Source organism: Protopterus annectens, chromosome 10.part0, assembly GCF_019279795.1.
Source record: "Protopterus annectens isolate FY-2018-M chromosome 10.part0, PAN1.0, whole genome shotgun sequence".
Lineage (NCBI taxonomy): Eukaryota > Metazoa > Chordata > Ceratodontiformes > Protopteridae > Protopterus > Protopterus annectens.
The window spans coordinates 1459686352-1459709587 of record NC_056744.1 but is presented as its reverse complement, the minus strand read 5'-3'; positions in this window follow the sequence as shown (position 1 = coordinate 1459709587).

Below are 23236 nucleotides of genomic sequence, written 5' to 3'. Positions count from 1 at the left end.
TCTGCCCTTAACAAAGCCAAACTGGGTAGGATCCAGTGTCTGTAGGTCCCCAATATCTTTATTTATGAGGTCCATGATGATCCTTTCCATAGCTTTGCAGACCAAGCTAGTCAGGCTTATGGGGCGATAGTTTCCAGGATCTGTTGAGGCACCACGTTTGTGGAGAGGGACCACTGTTGCTGTACCCCACTCTTTGGGTACATATCCTGTAGTAAGGCTAAGATTGAACAGTAGTTTTATGTTTGGGTTTTGCTCTTCTTGGAGTTCATGTAGGACGCAGCCCGGGACACCATCTGGTCCCATTGATGCTGTGTTTTTTGCTTTGGAGAGGGCGGCTCTTACCTGAGCATCTGAGATGTCAGGGGGGCAGCACTCTGTTGGGATAGATATTTGCCCTTTTGGTGGTGAGGGGGGGGACGTTTGCACTGAACCTGTCAGCTAGGATGTTGGCAATGTCTGTGGGCTCTGTGTATTTTTTGTCATTTTGGACAAATTCTGAGCATATCTGGGAATTCCCACACAGGTTCCTAACATAACTAAAGAAAGCCTTGTGATTATCCTTAGTGTCCTGTGCAATTTTTCTCTCGAAGCTGGCCTTAGACGATTTTATGAGTGCCCGTAGATTTTTGCTAATACTGATCAGAGATGCCTTCCCTTTTTGGGATTTTGCTCTATCATGTAGTAGCTTCCTCCTTCTATTGTATAGTTTGTTTATGGCTGGGGTCCACCAGACAGGACGTCTGCCTTTTGAAGACTGGGTCTTGTCAGGTTGGAATAGAACACCTACCTGTCTATTCTATCATATTACAGCATTATGCAGTTACAGAACGCGCTACCAAGATTACTTGGACACAACACTCCCAGATGTGTACTTCTAGGTGGGTGACATCATCAGCAATGGAAAAGTTGGCGATAGGGATTGTATGGAATGTGAGCAGTCTAAAAGCGTTATTCTGTCTCCAGCCAGACGGAGACACACACAGACACACGGGATTAGAACACAGGCCTAACTACCTTATCACACTACTGCATTACGCAGTTACAGAACATGCTACCAAGATTACTGGGACACAGAACTCCCAGAGGTGTACTTTTAGGTGGGTGTCATCTTCAGCAATGGAAAAGACGGCAATAGGGATTGTAAGGAGTGTGAGCAGTCAAAAAGCATATTTCTGTCCCCAGGCAGACAGAGACACACACACAGTTGACATGGCTGGGATTAGAATACAGACCTAACTACCTTATCACACTACAGCATTATGCAGTTACAGATCGTGCTACCGAGATTACTGGGACATAGCACTCCCAAAAGTGTACTTCTAGGTGGGTGACATCATCAGCAATGGAAAAGACGGCGATAGGGATTGTATGGAGTGTGAGCAGTTTGAAAGCATATTTCTGTCCCCAGGCAGATGGAGGCACACACACACACACACAGTTGGCATGGCTGGGATTAGAACACAGACCTAACAACCTTATCACACTACAACATTATGCAGTTACAGATCGTGCTACCAAGATTACTGAGACACAGCACTCCCAGAGGCATACTTCTAGGTGGGTGACATCATCAGCAATAGAAAAGATGGTGATAGGGATTGTATGGAGCGTCAGCAGTCTAAAAGCATATTTCTGTCCCCAGGCAGACAGAGACCAACACACGCCAGTGGTGTGATCTGGACAACTGCCTATCTACGGACCACTATTACAATACTAAAGAGATATGAGCCATGCCACAGACACTACACCTTTCAAGACTGTCAATATGACCTTCTAGGAATGCGGACATCGACATGAATGCTGGCAGTTATGATGTACATACCTCTGAACCAGTGTGTTCAATGTAGGAATCCATTCTGAAGTGGGATATGGCCATCTGTTGACTGGATGACTACTATCGCTATACAGGGTTACAAAGGCCATGCCCATACACATAGAGGCACATAACCAATGCAAGGTGTCACTGGGCATGCTCACACACTTAGTAGCACACGGCTGTTTGGAATGCACTATGTGTCCATCTACACAAAGTTATACTAGGCATGCTCACACACTTAGTAGCAAAGGGCTGTTTGTATGCACTCTGATTCTAAACACGGAAGGGCACAGTGGCCATGCTATTACAGGTAGATGTTAACAACACATTGTAATGGACTCCAGTATCGATAGTTGTCATTGTTATCATGAACGCTGCACTACATATATCTGACACCGGTCTTCTACACAACGTCTGCTGCTGTCCGTCACCTTAAATGTACCAATCTAAACCTGGCACACTAATACCACCCATGGTGATGTCCTGCCAGGAGTGGCTACTTCGCCCATATAGTGCCATTCATAGACAAATGTCCTGAGACCAGGTTAACAACCTGACACCTAGAGGACAACTGCATTGTATGTGTATGCTAAACAGTGCTAGATGTGTAGCGTTCGTAATCACAGCTGCCCAATGTAGATCCAACAATGGGGAATACTGATATCTGTGCAGTGAGGAACACTTGGCTGAAGGCTCAGTTGTGCACAATAGCACTACCACCGTATACCTAGTATACAGACATGTGGGCCATAACACTGTTACGGACCACTCCAGGTGGTGGTGTCTCCAAGTACATGAAGGCCACTCATATGTACTGACCAGTACACCCTCAGAAGGTATCACAGATGTGTCAGCTGCAGATTACAGTGTCAAAAGCCACATTCTATGATGTAGCCCTCAGACATCACCGTGTCCTTGGACCAGCAACACACATCCATACATGTGGTAGAACATATATTAGTACAACACCATGTGACCTATGACCAGTGGACTGTACATAGCTCTACATCAACTGTGCAGACTACCCATGTACTGACACAGTTACATCATGTTTTATGCAATGCAATGATATCACTGTTCGTAACCAGGTTGGCTGTACACATAACAGGGGCCCTGGGTCATATACAGCAGTAACAGATGACTGTTGCTGTACACCAGTAAACACCCTCATGTTTGGATATGACATACATGTACCTGCCATGGATATGTACATGTCACACACACATACAACACATATGTACATAGCATAGCTGTTGCTGTCGTTCATGCAGGCAGGTGGCTACAGCAATTACACACATGCACATGGAAAGGTAGGTCCATGGCTGCTGAATATCAATGTTGACTGAGTTAACATTCCCTCTGTACTGGTTACCCATGATAACTATCATATCATACAACAGTCCATGTATCATGTATGTCATCACACATGTCCACCAATTGCAATGCCTACAAACATGGCTAAATGACAGGAATGTAGGACCTACACACATGTACATGTAGTGGTATGCGTTCAGCTACCATGCGTGTGCAGTAGCTGAGGTTTGCAGGTGACATGTGTCTTACTACAACATGCAGTTGCAATGCAGCACCATCACTGCCAACTGTATATGGTGATATACTGACAGTACAGTAAGATGTACATCAGGTATGGATGGATGTGTGGACATAACTAAGTGGTGGGCCATCTTTGCAGATGGATGTTTGCTGAAGACAGCTCACAGGTGTGTCACAAGCTGTCCTACCATAACATGTGCAAACACTAAGCTATGTTTCTGTTAATTGAAGAGGAAGACATACAACCTACACAGCAGTCAGGGTGTCACTGACTGTAAATCACTTGACACCTGTAACATGTAAGACCTCCCGTGTGCATATATCAGCACAATTGCCAAAGGTAGCGTCAGTACACATTGTAATGCAGGCAATACTGCTGCATGTCTGTCATATGTATCATAAGATAGCAGGTGTTTGATTCACAGTACTGCCATGTGTGTTTGCTTGTGTGTCCATATATGCCACATATGATGGGGAATACATCCCAATTGTTACTTACACTCCTGTACACTGTTGTAGAGATCTGTACATACTACAGTGTAGAAAGCAAGACATAGGCAGGGGTGGGGTGTATCACACACATGTGAGCTATCTGTATGTGCATGACATAGGTGCATTCAATTGTGGACTCCACAGTGTGTGTGTGTATGTATGTATGTATGGCTGTCTGGTCCATGGAGTGAGGATGTATGTTACCATAGTGAACAGATAGGACCCCTAACCCCTCCAGGCGATGCAATCTACTACCCTGTTGATGCCGTCGATCTTAGGCATTACTGACTACCTGTACATGTGTATTCTCTGTGTCGCGTCATGTGGGTGCACAGTACTGTAATGGTGATTACTACATAGGCAGGGGTCCTCACCTCAACACTATCAAGTGTGTGTGTGTGTGTGTGTGTGTGTGTGTTATAGTGTCATTGACCCCATGAGTGTGGGCATGTTACTGTGTGTCTGAATACATGTGTGCGAATACCTGCATGTGTGTGTGTGTATGTGTGTGTGTGTGTGTGTGTGTGTGTGTGTGTGTGTGTGTGTGTGTGTATGTGTGTGTGTGTGTGTGTGTGTGTGTGTGTGTGTAGTTGTGTGTTCTCATCCTGTAATGTGAATGTGTATTACTGTTACACAGTGAGGCCTCAAGCTATCAACTGGCCTCTACCCTTGTCATCAGCTAGACCGCTATGTAAACTCCCCGCCCCATGTAACTGTACCTGTGATGTCACCTGGTATGGATGTCACATCTCTAGCCACTGTAGCTTAGTACACAGCACCCATGCTCCTGGATCAGTAGATGCGTAGACATTTTGAAATGTCAGTCTTTCTAACAGTGAGGTTGAAGCTATGAATAGCATGCTGGTATTGCCATACATACCTGTGAGTAATCCACATTTACACATGGGAAACTGCAAACACTGGCATTCAAAGGCACAGGCAATTAGACCTGAAGGAGGGAAGTATGACATCATTACCAACATGCTGTTACTGTTGTTACCAAGACATATACTGTGAACAGAAAACAATGCATTCTAAACCTGTACTACATGTATGTCTGCTGCTTGTCAACAGTACACAACAATTGTAATCTACACTTATCCTCCTATTCTGTTCACCCTGTGTATCAGACGATATGCGCATGTCCCTGCACCGGTGGTGTGGATGACAGGGATGTGGCACAGGCATCATCATATGCACAGGGTGATAATGTTTGCCAGGGGCCTAGGCTGCATCACTGGATGACATCATGTGTGTGGGTTATGGCCTGTGATCTTATTGGCCATGTGTGGCTGTTATGCATGTGAGTGTTGCGGTGCCCTACAGATGTTTCTGGTGTGTGCGTGTATGTGTGCACACAGTTTTGCCATGTGTCTGGCCCACACAGGGGTATTATTGACAGCTCCAGACTGTACAGACCAGGTTTTTTACAGCTCACGGTGTCCGGCCACGGACACGTGACCTGTGCCTGCCAGGGGTTACATGGGCACTACCAGGCAGAGGTGCAGATTGGATACTGTCCGATGACACATGTCCACTGCAACCGTGTCCCCATTGGGACCATCCAGGGCCATGTCAACGTGGCCTGCTGTGTCCTGGTTTGGACAGTGCAGCACCAGTTGCACTGCTGCTGCTACCGCGACTATGGGAGCGGGCATGTGAGGTAGCTCGTTCACGTAGACCGGTACCAGGTGACGTAGCTGGCCTACTTCCACGTGCCCTACACCTCACTCCTACCAGATGTTCCAGCACAGACAGCTCATGCTCGTGGATTGTCATGCCATGGATCATAGGATCATAGGATCATAGGATCATAGGATCATAGATTAGTACTAAGCTAATTGCCCTTGTGAGCCATTTTAAGCCTAGCCAATTATCCCATGTGAGACTCAAACCTTGCACCTTGTGTTTGTAAGGCAAACACCTTAACCATTAGGCCACCCTCCCAATCTCTTGCGAAATGTCCCTTTTTTCCACATTTAAAACATTCACCCCTTTTCTTTCTCTCTTCAAACTCCTCTGATCGCTTATCAGATTGTTTGTTTCCTTGGGCAGTTTTCTTGCCCTTTTTTCTGGACTGTACTACATAAACGTCTGCTCCGTCTTCTACAGAAAATACTTGGGCTTTCTTTTTCTTTTTACTGTTAAAATGCCTTTCGGCATGTCTAGCATATTCAAGTAGTGACTGTAATCTATTTGTACGATGGTCTACCATGTGCTTTGTAATAAGGCTGCTTATAGGTAAAATACTGCCTTTTAAAAATGCATTCTTTAGCTACTGCTCATACGGGGAATCATGTGTTTGGTCTTTAGGTATCTGCATTCCACAGTGGTTATTAAAACACTCTAATAATCTAGTATAATACCTGTCAACAGTTTCACCTTCTTGTTGGATGCATTGATTAATGCAAGTCCAGTCTACCCTAGGCTTTCACTTCTCAGAGATTCGGTCTGTTAGACCTTTCACTCTGTTATCCAGTTCTGCGTTGCTATGTGGGAGTGGCTTATGTTCTGCGTCATGGGGATTCCAGTTGCCACTGATCATGTGCCAATCTGGACCTACAATTTGTCTGACTACTTTTCCTACTTCTTCTCCATTTAAATGATAACTTAACCTCATGCCCTGTAAGTCTTCTAAGAATTTTCTAAAATTAACTTTTGGATGGGGAATTCCCTCTGTGGCTTTCCGGATGTCTTCAGGTGTCCACAGTCTATATACTAGGAGAGTTGGGTCCTGCCCTTCCTGTCCTGCCTGAGGATTTGGTACTTTTATGAGCGGACATATCTCTTTTTCACTCATAGCTCGTAAATTTTCGTTTATTTGTTATAACGCAGTATCCCCTCTTAAGTTACATGTTCGAGACCTAGTCAAGGATTACAACCATGTCACCCAATCATCTGTCCAAAACCTCAGCAATCTGCTGTTGAGCATTTGCCAATGCCTGGATGTTGTCATTTAAAGAATGGATAGCAGCCCTCTGAAGCCTCTGCCCTTCTCTGTTCTGCCATTCAGCATGTGCCTGTGCCACCATTACAGCCTGAAACATGCGTCTGGTGACACCAGCTGCTGCACTCTGTCCTGCAGGGGCATGTTGGCCAGAGGTCCTCCTACGAGCAGCACTGGCCACATGCATGTGTGGCCCATCTCCAGTCATTTGCCTGACACCATGGTGTGAATACACACCTTCCGTAGCCACCACACTTATTGTTCCAAGCTACCACATGCTAACTGTCCTTCCTCTATGGCCATTGGTGATGGGGTATGTGTTGGCATGAAATCTGTGTGCGGGGTTGAGGGGGATATAGGTGGAATGGCAACCAATGGCACAGATTCAGCCCCTGACAACCCTGCCTGTGCCTCCAGCATATGTTCATCACTGCTAGAGACTGTGGGGACACTAACATCAGATGGACCACAGGAGGGTAACGCATCTACATCACCTGTGAAGGCAAACAAAGACTCTACATTACAATACAGACATGCACACACACAGACACACACAGACACATACACACACACAGACACACACACACACACACACACACACACACACACACACACACACACACACACACACACACACACACACACACAGACACACACACACACACACACACACACACACACACACACACACACCATGCATGTGATTTGACAGAAGGCATGCAACATGCATGTGATACAGCAGATGGCATGCAGCTCAGACAATAATAGTAGTAGTTATCATACATCCCTGGGTTGCACACAACAGCAAGCATGTGTCATAGCAGAAGCCATGCATTTCACACAATCATGGTAGTAAGCATGCATCCCTGAGTTACACCATGTGGACCAGCACAGGTTAACAGTACACATGGCTGATGTGTGGTATATGACCTTGACATTAACATGTAGTATGACATGTAATCTGCTGACGTGTGCATCGACATGCATACATGTTTAACACAATGGTGTCCTGTCACATATACAGTGGGGTAATGGTGTCACATTGCAGTGTTGTCTGTCCGGCCTACAGGTAAAATGCACATTTAGCAGATGTGCATGACCATTGAAGAGTATTATGAGGTGTCTCTATTGCTATACAGTGTGAATTACAGACACAGTGCATAGCCATGACTGTGTGCATACACAATACATATATACTGTGGATTGTGACCCACTTCGCTGAGGTGTATACACACTAAACCATGATGTGGAATGTGTGACACAGGTCACCAAATGACATATGGATGATACCCCTGCACATCTGCAAACATATTTTAGCTGCCTGGCAACTATATCCACACATGACAGACTTGTCAATACACCATGTCCCACATGACATTTGTGTACCACACACATGAGGTGCACAGCTGACAGTGATGTCCAACAGCAGCAAGGGAAATTTACTGTATCTGTGGCCTGATGTGGTTGTCTGTGTATGTATGTGGATGCTGTACAGGTGACTACTGTCATGCTGTGACACAGTCATGATGTTCAACACATCTTATGTGGTCAAATGAAGTTACACCTCCACAAGCTGTGCACAGGCTTGTAGGATGTCCAGTGTTCCACATCTGCAATATAACCATTCAACAAAGGCTATAGTTGGACCATGTGTAGCCAATGTACAACAGTTTGTACACACAAACACATCACATCTTCTGTGTGTTGCTACATGTCTCTGGCCATCCTCCATGGCCATGTGTGAACATGTGTTGGCCAAACGGTTGTGATGGCCGTCTATCTCACATGTCTGTGTTGTTCCATATAACATACACCCATAGATGTCATATACTCCACTGTCCACAGGGTTATGCAGACAAAGGGTTGTATGTTTGGCATGTGGGGTATGTTTTATGGGATAGTAAGACTATGTTGCAGCCAGCCCACTACATGTCATGGACATGTCAGATGGCACATCACAATGTGTGCACTCATAGCAGGGGCATAATCCACAATGGTGAATCCTGTGGGCTGTCCATACTCCAGCTCACTGTGTAGTACTGTTTGTGTACCCCACATGTGTAGTTCTGATGTGTTGTACATGTTCCTACATTGAACAACACCTCCACCATTGTATGCACAGCTGTCCACACATCTAGCAATGACAGTTTCTGAGGTTTCATGTCAGTGTTTCACTTAGTTTGTAAGTATTGCACATGGGTAGCCAGTGTGATGGATTGCAGATGCGACCTGTATATTGTGACCGGAGCATACATTATGTGTACATGTGTTAACTGGCCACATGGAGAACAGATCTGTGCATTAACATGCCTGATACTTATAACTGTCTCACCTGCAATGGCCTGCTGTCTCAGCGGAATGCCAGAGGTACCTATATAGGGGTGACACAGCAGTATGATCATTATCCATGCATGTATGACAGCTGCAGGGTGCAATATGCATGTTAACACATTCACCAGTACAATAGGATATACTATGGAGTATGCACATGTGTGCATACACAGAGTAGCATACTATAGTATGCGGCATGTGTGTATACATGCCTTGCTTAAGATGTTACATTACATATTGTACAGTGACACATGCAACTATATGGGATATAATAGTTATATGTGCAGTAGTGACTTAACAGGCAACTCCAGGCTCGGTGGTTGAGAGACACCCACCTGCATGATGTCAGCTAAGGTTTGTGGATGCTGTTCTGACGGTGTCCCCAGGTTGGCCAGTAGCTCCTCGGCATGTGTGAGTGGGGGCTGGGTTGGTGGCCCAACACCTGTTGCACCTTATTCCCTGGTGATTGCATTCGCACACTGTTTCGCACATCTGATCAGGTCCGTGCAGTGTCTGCGCACCTGCTGGTATGTGCAGTTATGGCCACCCATATCATTAACCCTCCTGCGAAGTTCCTGCCACAGGTCATCCCGCTGCTGTGCATCCTGTGGCATGTGGCTAAACAGGACATCATAGTTGTCTTGGAGGTAAGGTATAAGGGCCTTATCCTCCAAGTGGGTATAGGCTGGGAGCCTTGCTCATGGCATATCTGGAAGACATAATGATGGAGACAGGTCACAGTATCTCAGAGATGCACAGAGATACAGCTGCACATACATGTATATCACATTTATTACATATAAACAGTTGTCTTTGCAAATCTTCATGACACTGACACCACTGATGTGTTTGTGTTACACACATGTGACACCCAATGGGGATTCAATATTATCACCATATATGTGTGTCACCTGATTACTTTGCTCATACTCCATGTGGATGCTGTCTTGATGTGGGCATGTCTGTTGGCCTGTACTGGTGTTCTTACCTATCAGCACACGCCTGGATGTGCCCACATTATTGCTGTCAACCTTGATGCTGTGTATATGTCACATATAAACACATACACTGCCTTAACAGACATGACCTGTGACAATGCAGACATGCACGCGGAAGCCTTTGCATGCATGTGTTTTGCCATATACATCTACACGGCACTGTACAGCAGTTCAACATCCTGCCACGTATCGCCTCTGTTGCACATGTGATACACATGGGACACTGGCTAGACTGATGGCATTTGCAGGGATGGTTATCAACTATAGCATGTACTGCCAAGGTCATCTAGTAGTCTGTATGCCCTGGGCCATGTATGAGCCTAGGATGTAAGGTTACCTAGCTGTAGCTGACAGCCGTGTTTCTGGTGCCAGGTGAAGCAGTGCCACATAACTGATCCACACGGTTAATGATATATCTACCATGCAGTCATCACACCATGACTGACAGAGGTGAAATGTGCTGCTTTGCTGGACAGGGTTGCATAGTATGGCAGGAGTATGTAACGTGTATGGCACAAGGATCTGTCCAGCATGTGGCGATCCTTGTACTAGGAACGTGGATGTCCATGACGTATGTATTTCAGATCAGGATATGTACGTGTAGCATGTCCAACATCACAGTGTTGGACATGTCTTTATGCAGGGAAGGCATCATGCTACATAGTGGAGATGAGGCTTGTGAAGGCTGGTGTTGCACATCCAAACATGGCCAATACCCCTTAAAGATGATATGTGATCCGATATTGGTCACTTGAGTGATGAGTATGGCTATACAATGATCTCCATGTTCATGGATGGCACCCTGTCATGACTAGGGTTGCCTCTTATGACTACCTAATAGGCTTGGTGATGTCACTAGCTCAGGAAGGTAAACTGCACAGCAGCATCCCTTACACAATGTCCATTATGTTGACCGCTGCCTAGGTGGTAGTTCATGGGTACAGGGTTATTAACCTAGCGTTGACAATGCAATATGCAGCTGTCAGATTGTGCACATATGTCACACACCTCACCCATAAACCCCTTCTGTATGTTGTCCACAACACTGAGTCAGCTATTGCTCCTAGGTCACAGCCATTCACATACTTACATAGGCAGATGCCTCCCATTTGTCTGTGTGGTATGGGCTACAATGAGGGGGAGTACAACTAATTAACCCTGTTTTACTGTAGCTGCCACTGGTGTGATATGCACATATTACTCAGACATCTTTTGTAGTGTTGGTTCTGTCAACAGTCCACTGGCAAAACACTCCTGTGACATACAAAGGTACATGTAGTATACTGAGTGTAGGTGGAACACAGTATGGGTGATGATGTCCTATGACCTGTCACAGGTATGATATGCAGTGTGAAATCATCTGTACTGTCATCTACATCTGTACTGCTAACAACATATACGTCGATTAAGGTTCATGGACTTTCAGACCAGACTCAGCAGGGTAGTAGTGAAGTGCCCCCCATTATGAGTGGTGTCTCCACTTTGTGGGTTGTGATAACTGTTGGTGTGCACCATTCAGTGTTTTCACAGACTGACATGAAGCTATGTCTTACATGGTGTATATGTGTAGAGCAAACTGTTTTGCCATATGTGTATGATACAACCAGGGAAGTGGACAGGTCCCATGCAGCCTGAGTGCACCTTGTACCATCATAGTTATGGTTACAGGGGCTCTGTAGTGTTCATGGATATGTGACTGTGTACCTGTTGGGGGGGAAGTGTATTTATGTTATCCAACATCCTATCTGTATTGCTTATTCATGCTTAGCACTTGTTCAGAACATGTAAGCACATCATGAGCTACTAATTACTATAGCACTCAATCTTCATTACCTACAGGTAAACACTGTTTGTACTCACATTCCCACTTGCTTAGAGCAAAACAGCTCTTGTACACACTTTCCTCACATATCTAGTGGGAAATAGTTAAATATTCAGGCATGTCCAAGTGTCAATTCCCAGTGTTATCGCCTGTCTATATGATGAATATGAGCATCATGAGGCAATATAGAAATTGTCTCATATACACAGTCAATACTCTCCTCCTAAGATACAACACTACAACCTGTGGGAGATGCACATATCTAGCCGTGCTGGAGGTAAATCTCTCTCCAACCCAGACTGAACCTGACAATCATGTGGGGATGTTAAACATTTGCACCACACCACACTCATCACATAGTCTCACCAGATCTCCACCACCACAGGCCACACATAATAAGACTACAACATTTGCGGAGCCTCTCAATGCTACTCTGTCTAGGCAACAGAGAACTCCAAAGCAGAAACGCAGGCAGCCCCCATCCCCCAACACAACACCAATTACTTATAGCCCACAGACTCAGTGTGCCCATCAACCACAGCCAATAGGGCGATATAACGTACCCAACACACTAGTCATAGGTGACTCTTTTGGCGGTCACACTGATATCCCACTCAACAGGCTACACAAGGTGATAGTTACTGTCAGCTGCCTGTTGGGTAACAGGATCCGCAACATAACCTATGCACTCAGGTCACTCCTCAACAGGTACAATATGACTGTGTCATTCTCCATGTTACTGTGAATGCCGTGAGATGTACCTTCCTGGACTACATGTAAAGAGACATGGAATAGCTCTCTGATCTTGTAGCCCAGGCAGGTATCACCCTAGCCCTGAGTAGCATTCTACCATCGGCCAGACTGATAACGCAGTACAAGGACAAAATTATTTACTTCAACAATTGGCTATGCTTCTAGTGTCATTCCAAGGGTATCCAGTATCTGTCTGCTTTGAATGACATGGTCGACAGAACACAATGCTTTGGCACAGATGGCCTGCACCTGTCGGCTTTGGGATTATAGATAATGGCTAAGGCTCTTGCTGCTCCTATAGTGCCTGTTTTAGGCATGGTTCAAATAACATATTCACCACCATAACAGGAACAGGCAAGCAAAACCTGAGGGTAATACTACTCAATGCTTGATGTCTTCATCTCAAATGCACTCACCCGAGGCACTCCTTGTAATGGACCACTTTGATATCTGTGCAGTGACTGGGACCTGCTTTTAGGTTCCTGAGAGCACCCCTGCACTACCAGGCTATTACTCATGCCACACCTTTCAGTCATGTAACCAGGACCGGAACACCCATGGCAGAGGTGTGTCCATATTTCCCAAGGATATCCACACCTCCAGGCTGGTTGCTTAGCACAATGCATCAGAGGTAATCCAAGTGCAACTAACTCTGGCCATAACTGCTATACAAATTGTAGCTTGCTACAGATCCCACATCATACCCCACGGTTAATGGTCCTCACTTCTTGGTGTACTGGAAAGTAGGGTTCAAGCAGACACTACTGATGTGCAACTGACACTACCCCACCATTAACTGGGATACCTACTCATGTACCAACACATTAGGCCAATGCTTTCTGGGATTCATAACCTCCAATCACCTGGATCAACCTATCCACACCACCACCAGGGCCAACAATATCCTAGACCTGGTCATTACCAACATGTGTGACTGGTGTTTCACCCCTGTGGTTATCTCCTCGATGGTCAGATCCAAATGTACGCTAATCACCCATGTTATCCACATCCCGGCGCCACACCCTTTATGGAAAACACATTACAATATTTCTGCAAAGCCAGCTTCAGGCTTCTTATGACAGCAGTAGTTCATAGGTTCATTGGTTCATACTAGGCTATCTGCCCGAGGGCATTTACAAGCCTAGTCCATAGTTTTGTGGCTTACGCCACCCCTTTAGTATGGGGAACTATACCCATTATTTTGCTGTGCCTCTGTTGAGCAGTGACACTGAGGTAATCCCTGGGGTATATCTGCGATCTCCCATCCATTGGTCAAGATTTCTCTTGAACAAGGCCAGCGAGGTGCTCTGCCTCACATATACCGGGATTTTATTCCACAGCATAGGGAGTCTTTGGGTGATGAATCTATCCCTCCAGCACGTCCTATTAATAGCCGTGTCGAGGTTTAAGTCTCCGCCTTGTGACTCTGACGGATCTAGATTTTTTGAGGTGAAGCATATTCATCAAATCTGGGTTTGACATGGCCTTGTATGTTAGGCAAAGGTCACCTCTGAGCAAGCGGTAAGCGACTGAATAGAGCTGGAGTTCTTTCAGTCGGGCAGCATAGGACAGATGTTTGAGACCCTTTATCCTTTTGGTGAGGAACTTTTGTGGCCTCTCCAGCTGCTGCAAGTGTCGGGTCAGATACATTCCGAATGGGGCATTGTACTCAATCATTGGTCTGATGAGTGATGAGTATAGGGAGACTATGACCTCCCTTGATCTAGATGAGAATCCCTAAATGTCATGACACCCGTGCAGATGGACAATACAGTTACAACCACTGAATCATTTACAACTGCACTTAATTAGCACTTACACAACTGCATGGATCATGCTATCCCAAGCAGAGCCATGATGGTACCCACAAGAAAACGGACTCCACTCTGGTGGTCCACTGCCATGGACATAATGTACAACAGAAGGAGGAGACTGTTGCAAAGTACAGTACAATCCCATGAGTGGAGGACCTCCCTGGTCAGCCTCAGTTAGAATCTGAGATCCCTTATCACATCCTCCAAAGCTAGCTATGTAAACATTAGAGCGACTAATTCCAAGGACTACCACAAAGCGTTCTAGAGGTATGTCACTACTCTCGATGGCAATACCCATATCTGCTCTGACATACAGCAGTAAGGCACGAACATTACAGAACCGACTGATATTGGCAACATCCTGGCAGATAGGTTCAGTGCTAACTTTACACCCATCTCACACCCTAAAGGGCCCATATCTATACAAGAACGATGCAGAGTGCCTGCGATCACAACTATGCAGTTCAAAGCTGCACTCTCTAAAGCCAGGGAGACAGCATCCATGTGATCGTACAACATCCCAGGCTGCGATTTCCACAAACTTCAGAATGAAATAGCTCCCCACTTGGGCACCATGTTCACTAATAGCCTTGCATCAGGCATTGTGGCCCCTGAATGGTGCACAGCAACAGTTATCACACTCCACAAAGGTGGCATCACAATGGACCAGGGGAACTATTGCCCTAGATGCCTGACTAGACTGTTCTGCAAGGCTATGGAGCACATCATCATGGATCTCATTCACAGAGACATTGGTGGCCTCCAAACCTTTGATCCCACCCAGTTTGGATTTGTTAGGGCCAGACTACGCGCCTCCTAAACCTGGTGGAGTCCTTTGAGACAGTTACCAAGGCAGTAGATGAGGGTAAGGAGGTCCACACAGCCTACCTTGACCTCTCAAAGGCTTTCAACACCGTTCCCCATTCTGGTATTGTCAACATACACATCCACCCGCACATTAACCCCTATGTCACGAGATGTTATGCAAAGTGGCTCACGGACAGAACCCACACAGTGAGGGTTGCATACTCTAGGTCCTACTGTACATCAGTTACAATTGGCGTCCCCCAGTCCTCGTTCATAGGGCCCCTCATGTTCAGTATATGCTTCTCTCAGGTACAGGCTAGCACAGGAGGACTTACCCTGAATAGGTTTGCAGATGACTGCAAACTAGGGGCCATGATTGATTCCCCAGCTGATACAGACACCCTCCATAAGGGTGTCACTGGGACGGATACCTGGTGTCAATAACATGGCTTCAAGCTGCATGCCACAAAGTGCATAGACATCCCCTTTGGATTACCCCAATCACCTGCAGACTATCACATAGGTGGTAGTCCCCTACATACATAAGACATAATAAGGGATCTTAGAACCCAAGTAGATAGCATTCACTCCTTTGATAACCATATTGCCAAGGTGGTGTGGATATCATTCTACATATCCACCCTAATCTCTAATGGGTTTGTAGCCAGAACAAAGGCAGCCATTGTGCCTCTCTACTCATGACTTATGAAACACATTAAAGGGTACAACACCCCATTTGGGATGTACCTTATGAGACAACAGCAATGGCTTTAAATGCCACAACATTACCACACCAAGAGGAATACTGACCTCCAAAGGATGACATATGCAGCCCAACTACAGAAACCCCAACTGTACTCATTTGCATAACGCATACTCAGAGGTGATCTCTGCTGAACATACAAGGCCCATGTCCAAAACAATATTGTTGGATATGCTCCACATAAGCAAAAGCCACTGAGAGCCACATGCTCTGGGATATGTGCCTAAATGCATCAATGACTAGGACGTGCTGGAGGGATACATTCCTGACCCAGACACTCACCATGCTTTGGAACATGATTCCTATGTACATCAGGCAGGGACCCTCACTAACACTCTTCAAGAGATACCTCGATGGGTGGATGGGAGACAGACATGTACACCAGGGATCACTGCAGTGGCTCTGCTGTACAGAGGTGCAGGAAATTAATGGCTCTGCTGTTCACAGGCACAGGACACTGACCTAGGGAGGTGCTGCAAGTGAAAACACTGTAGTTAGGCTTACGAATGGCCTTGGCCAGACAGCATAGTACCTAACTATGAACCTATGAAGCTATTACATGTCCTTTGTGCACGGATAATTGACTAGCTCTTCCATTTCAATTAGCTATCATGCTGATACACTGTCTGGTGATTACAAGTCATATGTATCCTGTTATTGTGTATTGTACATGCCAATATACATACCTGATGTTTGCATAACATAACAGTAATGCTATGTAAAATGTTAGACATATCTACCTACAATACTGTGCATTTCACATTTTTGCCACAATATCCCACAATGCAAATCATAATTGCACAGCAGGACCACCTTAGACATGTTATTCTCAGTTATACGCCCATACATATGCCTACTGTTACAGTATATCAACATATACTATCCCCTGTTATTGCACGTACTTGTTGGACAAACCCTGCTATTGACAGCAGCTGGAGTGGAATTGTTGTGTTTAAAGTCCTTATATAGCATCCCTTGTGGTGTATGAGGTGTTTACCTTGTGGCCCACAGCAGTACACACAATTTCTATGAGCGTTACTATGCTCAACAATACATCACTACATAATACCTTTACCCACTATATGCATTGCGTACACTTTAATTAATACGAAACAGGTACTACATACACTAACATACTGAGTGTTCTACATACCTTATTAGTATCCCGAGTTGATGATAATATAAGTCCTATTCGTTTTCTGTTGTAACATTTTTCTCGTATGTACATACGGTTTGAATGCATGACAAGCCATCCTTTTATACTTAGATATCAGTAACATGTAGAATCCTGCCACCAACTGGTGTTCCGGAGTAGATGATTACATGCACATCAGCTGTGCAGCTACTCCATTAGCCAATGACATGGCAAGAGTGGGGTATAATTGAATACTCCACTTGGGCATTGTCCCTTTGCCCTACCTTCGAGGAAGGCGGCCTGGATGTGTTGCTTGTGATGAATTGCTACAGCTATATGGAGACGCACAGAGATATATTAACTTCATGGCCCCCGTGGATTGTGCGTAACAGCTAGAGGATGTAGTTCTACATGTGAGTCTAGCTGTTATATCAGCCGTCTGATACGGGATTATTCCAACCAAACCCTGTAACATCGGCGTCTGTTCCATTGTACAACAGTAACGATTTCACATAGGGCCATTATAGTGTGTCTCTCACAAGGTATGTTAAGGCTTCTGCAGATGTCATAGAGGGAGTGGATGTTTGTGATGTTATTACAGTCTGTATTGCAACTGTTTTGGGTGTGGGGGAAATGTAGGTAGATGTACATAGAAGATGCAGGTGTGTAGGAACTGCATTTATACATATTCGATATGTGTGTGAGGACTCCTTCCCTATTTGAAAACCTATCCTTTAGTAGACTAATACTATGGTAATTGCAGGCATATTCATTAAGCCATTGTTAATTGGTTCCTGTATAGCATGCAGGTGATGTTGGTCCTTCAATCCCTTCGGAAATACATCGGTATGTAATGAAATGTTGCTACATGAAAGCTGTCTCGTGTATTTCTGTCACAGATATTTGCACTCATTGGAGTTGTGTTGGTAACTGAACCTCTTTGGCTTGGGTTACCACCTTTTCAAATGGCCATAGCGGGACATTTGCAGGACACACATCAGATTTTAAAGGCCAACACATACCCACGGTCAGTACAAAGTATAGAACTTTACATATATGCCTATATAAAAGCTTATATTCTTGTAGCAGTTTACTTGCTTATCCTGTTTCTTGTTACATGTAGGTATTTTAGATACAGACGACTATTTTATGCAACAATTACATTAAATATGGAACATGGCAAATGTCTCGAGATTGTAGGACATTAGTATTTGTACTCATTTTGGTCCGGACACTACCGCACATAGTGGGACTGCCCCTCGCAAGGTGGGACAGGTGGTAACCATATCTTTGGTTCATGTCCATAGCACATATTTGTAATAGTGTATAGACATATATATACTCTCCATATCCTTTGTTCATAACTTTCGGTCGTGGCGGAATGTGTGATTGCTATGGTCCATGTTATGCACATATTTGAAGACTTCAACCACTGTATATGGCATACCCATGAATTCAGGAACACACACACTTCCAACAACCACATTACCGTTCCCAGACTCCCAAACCCCACAATACCGAACACTCAAACTCGCGACAGTCAAACTCCCGGAATTAACACAAACACAGAACACACACACACACACACACACACACACACACACACACACACACACACACACACACACACACACACTGCTACCCATCACATCCAAACAAACCATCCTACACTACATATGGCCAGGTGGCCATGCCCCCATACACACCCCATGTAGGTGGCTGCACCCCCCCACACCACACCTACTGTAATAATCTACCTCCAAGATAGCACAAACAGACACACGAGGCAAACCCACACACACACATTACAGTCCCCCAGAAACACACACCACACTCAGAACACACACTTACACACACTACAGCAATCAGAAACACACTTAAACACAGTACCTACCTGGAGCACAGCACCAGAAGCACTACCTAAATGTCCGTTAACATCGTGATAATAGTACTCGCGGTTCTAGTGTTCCGGTACTGTGGTCTTTCAGTCTTTAAGCCTCGTGGTTACGCTCGTCGGTATGTAAAGCATTCGATATTTGGTAGTATCCTATTTATATGTACCTCCATGGTTGTGTAGATGTTGTTAACCTATCTATATATTTGCATATATATGTATATCCATATATATTGACATATATCTCTCCTATCACCCTTTCTTTATGTATATTTTATATATATATATATATATATATATATATATATATATATATATATATATATATATATATATATATAGAGAGAGAGAGAGAGAGAATACACCTTTCGTTGGGTACATGGCGGTGTATACTATTTCCCGAACTCCTTTTGTGTTTTAACCTGTCACAATACACACCTGCCATTGGTACATCTCAGGTAGCTTAGTGGTAGGTTGTTGTGAACATTGTGTACATGGTTGCGTGGTCTACTCCTGGCAGTGGTTGTTTTACCTCTCAGAGCAGGCACTATTAGTACAAGGGTAAATAACGCACATTTCAGTGGTTCTGGGCAGCTTTGCCTGTGATCTGCATGATATTCAGCAAAGGTTAGATCTGTGTTACGCATATCCATGTAGTCATGTTTAAACGATGCTTACCGGCACTTACCGGCGCAAAAACCTGCTTACATGTGCTTAAACATTCTCTAATGACCTGCATCCAACATCCATTATTCGAGACATCAGAATTACGTAACAGCCCTTGCAGGTCGTGGAACCGGGACCATGCATGAGACAGTCAGTGGCTTTACCACTGGGGCATCTGGGATATATACAAGTGTTATGGTGTTTAGTATGTAGAGTGTACTACGGCTGTTCCTCCATACTGCAAACAAATGTGTAACTCAGTTGGTGTACATATCATAGGTATGGATGATACCTGTTAATGGTATGTCCAAGTGAGGCTTAATGGATGTGCTCCAGCTATGGGAATCTATGTCACAGTAAGCCACACACTGTAATGTGCTACACCTTGCCACAACCATAACTGGAGAATGCTGGGGTGACAGATACCTGTCATGGGTACTCCCCATGCTTTGGAACTACATCCCTGATTACATTATATGGAGCCCCTCATTATCACACCAAGGAATCCTTGCAGAGTGGGTGGGGAACAATGGTTACACCCCAGGGATTCTGCAATTGGCTCCGTTCCACTGAGGGACAGTTAGTTAATCAATGGGGTGGTGACAGCAGGCACATTTTGGCTAGGCTTATGAATGGCCTCTGACAATTAGGCATGTACCTACCGATGTACCTAGGAACCTATACATACAGTATCAACACATGCTGTTAGCTTAATTTACTGTTCAGGTATTGACTTACCTTGTGCCAATAGCAGTTGTGTGTGCAATAGTTGAGGGCTGCCTATGTAGGATGCACACAGTAGACCACCTATACATGACAATTTACAGGTGGTTGTGTGTGTGTGCCATCCATTTTACTGTGTGTGCAGGTGGAGAAGTGTGACAGTCCATAGGGGCCTACACTGTCAGTGCATGTGCTATATGTTCCCTCTTTGCCAAGGCATGGGCATATTGGGCATGCCTCCATCTGCCTAATAGGGCTGGCACAGGGTGTTCATGGTCTGAATCCCTCTGTGTCTGTGGTGCCCTTGGCAGTTGCGGTGGGCTGTGAGGGTCTTCACCATTATGTCCCTGCTGCAGCTGTTTCTGCAGGATCGTATTATGTAGCATGGCACATACTATAAAGATGTGGGCACACGTACCTGGAGAGTACTGCAAAGCTCCACCAGATATGTCCAAGCAACGGAACCATGATTTCAGCATCCCAAACACATGCTCTGTGATGATTCTGGTTTGTGCGTGTGCCTCATTATGGCGTTCTTGCATGGGTGTGTGTGCATTTCTGATGGGAGTCATCATCCACAGCTCCAGTGCATAGCCAGCATCCCCCACAAGGTGGCCATATGGGATGTCTCCCCTGACAAATGCCTGGTACAGCTGTGAGGCATGCCAGATGTGGGAGTCGTGGTAGCTTCCAGGGCTGCCAGCACACACATCCATGATAATGCCCTGGGCATTGCACACAACCTGGCAGTTGATGGAGTGGTATCCCTTGCGGTTTATGTAGCACTTATCATGCTCACCGAATGGTGACTTGATTTGTATGTGCATGAAGTCTATTGCACCCAGTACCTCCGGGTAGTCTGCCACACAGTGGAAAAGGCACATATTGCTGGCCAAATCCTCCTGAGTTCAGGAGACGTATATATGCTCATTGGCATGTGGTAACATGGCATCCAGGAACTGGTGGAGTACCCTGGATGCTGATGCCTGTGAGATCCCCATGATATCTCCAGTTGGCCTTTGAAAGGTACCTGTGGCTAGTATTCTCAAGCTTACACATACCTTCATGTCCACTGGGATGGGTTTCCCTCTGTTGTTTCTGGCTCTGAGGCATGGCTGGCACAGGTCAATGATTTGTTGTATGATGTCCCTGTCCACCCTGTAACGCTCTACTATCTCCAGATCATCTAGCCCCTGGTTAGCTACCCTTGGTCTGAATACTCTTCTCCTCCTCCGGTGCCTGAGGTGGTTGTCAGCATCATCCTCCACACCACCTTCAGTCCCCAACACATGCTGATGAATCACAGCTATGGCAGCTCCCAACATATACATTGTAAAAGTTCCCCGTCTGTTTACACCGATGGTGCAGTGTTTGGGAATACATGAGTGTGTGTGAGGTGACTTCACACTTTATACTATTGTGCTTTGATGATGTCATCAGGTGTGTATGTACAATCCGAGCTGCAGGGTATCTTAGTTATGTGTTTTACCACAGGTACTGCTATTGTGGTGCCTTTGGTGTTGAATTACATTTGGCTGCCGTGGATCACCTCTTGCCCTTGCCTTCACTTTTCAAACCAATTCCCCTCCCATTGTCAGGCATGCATCCAGCAGCCTGCTTCCTTGTTTTGTACTTTCCCAACCCAGGATTGTGTTGCGAAATGTGTTCTATAGCCGATCTGCTACAGGTTTGCTTTGCTATGCTGTGACAGTTCTCTTTTTTTTGCAATCCAGCACCTCCCCTTTCCTGTTCTGCAGGTTGCTGCTAGCAGCCTTGTTAGCTACCATCAATGGCCCACTGTGAGTTAATGGGTGTTAATTACTCAGTTGTACTCCAATTACCCTACTGTGGCATTTCCTTATTGTCTTCCCATAACCTTCCTGTTTCAGCTCTGGTGCGCGCCACACGCAGCCATTTACCGGGTTTCGAGCATGTTGTCATCCGCATACACATGCGCTATCGGTCACCTTGCATGCTCTCAGCTAAGCAAAACTATGGCTACATCCATACCCCTATCCTGCGGATTTGCTTAGCTATGGGCAACTCGGATTAGCAATGCTCCGATGTGCTTAGAGCTACGGTGGCACACCCCTCTGCTGATGTCATATATGCCTCCAGGCCACTCCTCGGTGTTATACTGCTATGCTGTGTGGTACAGCCTTATGCCAGAAAGGTATTTGCGATTCAGTATTACTTGCCTCATTTGCATGGCATTGACTACTAATTCATAGTTACCGTGCCGAACACTGTCACAGACCCTTAGCAACCCTTGCACCTTGGTTGTGGTGTAGCATGCATACCATTGACTATTATGGTGAAATCATGATTTGAGTTACATTGCAATTTTATGACATCTATATATATTTTCCTTGTGTTCCCATTTGTGCACACATGCCCTGCGGTTGTATTTTGCATTAGTGTGGCCATGACATTAAATGTTATTTTTTATGTGTTGTGCGTGTTTTTTTTATGCCATTGGCTATATATTTAGCCATTGGCATATGTTAACTTTGTAATACGTAAGCTTGGTCCACTTTCATGGCTCTGATGTTCTGTTTGAAAAAATGTAAACTTTTTTTGGCTTACATTTCTGTATGCTTACGCTACGCCTGCACCACTTCATGAATCGCTATGTACCTTCATTTGCATGCTGCACAACTGCGCATGGGGTGATTAGCATGCATGCACCGAGAGCTGTGCAGATATGGCTTACGCTGGTAG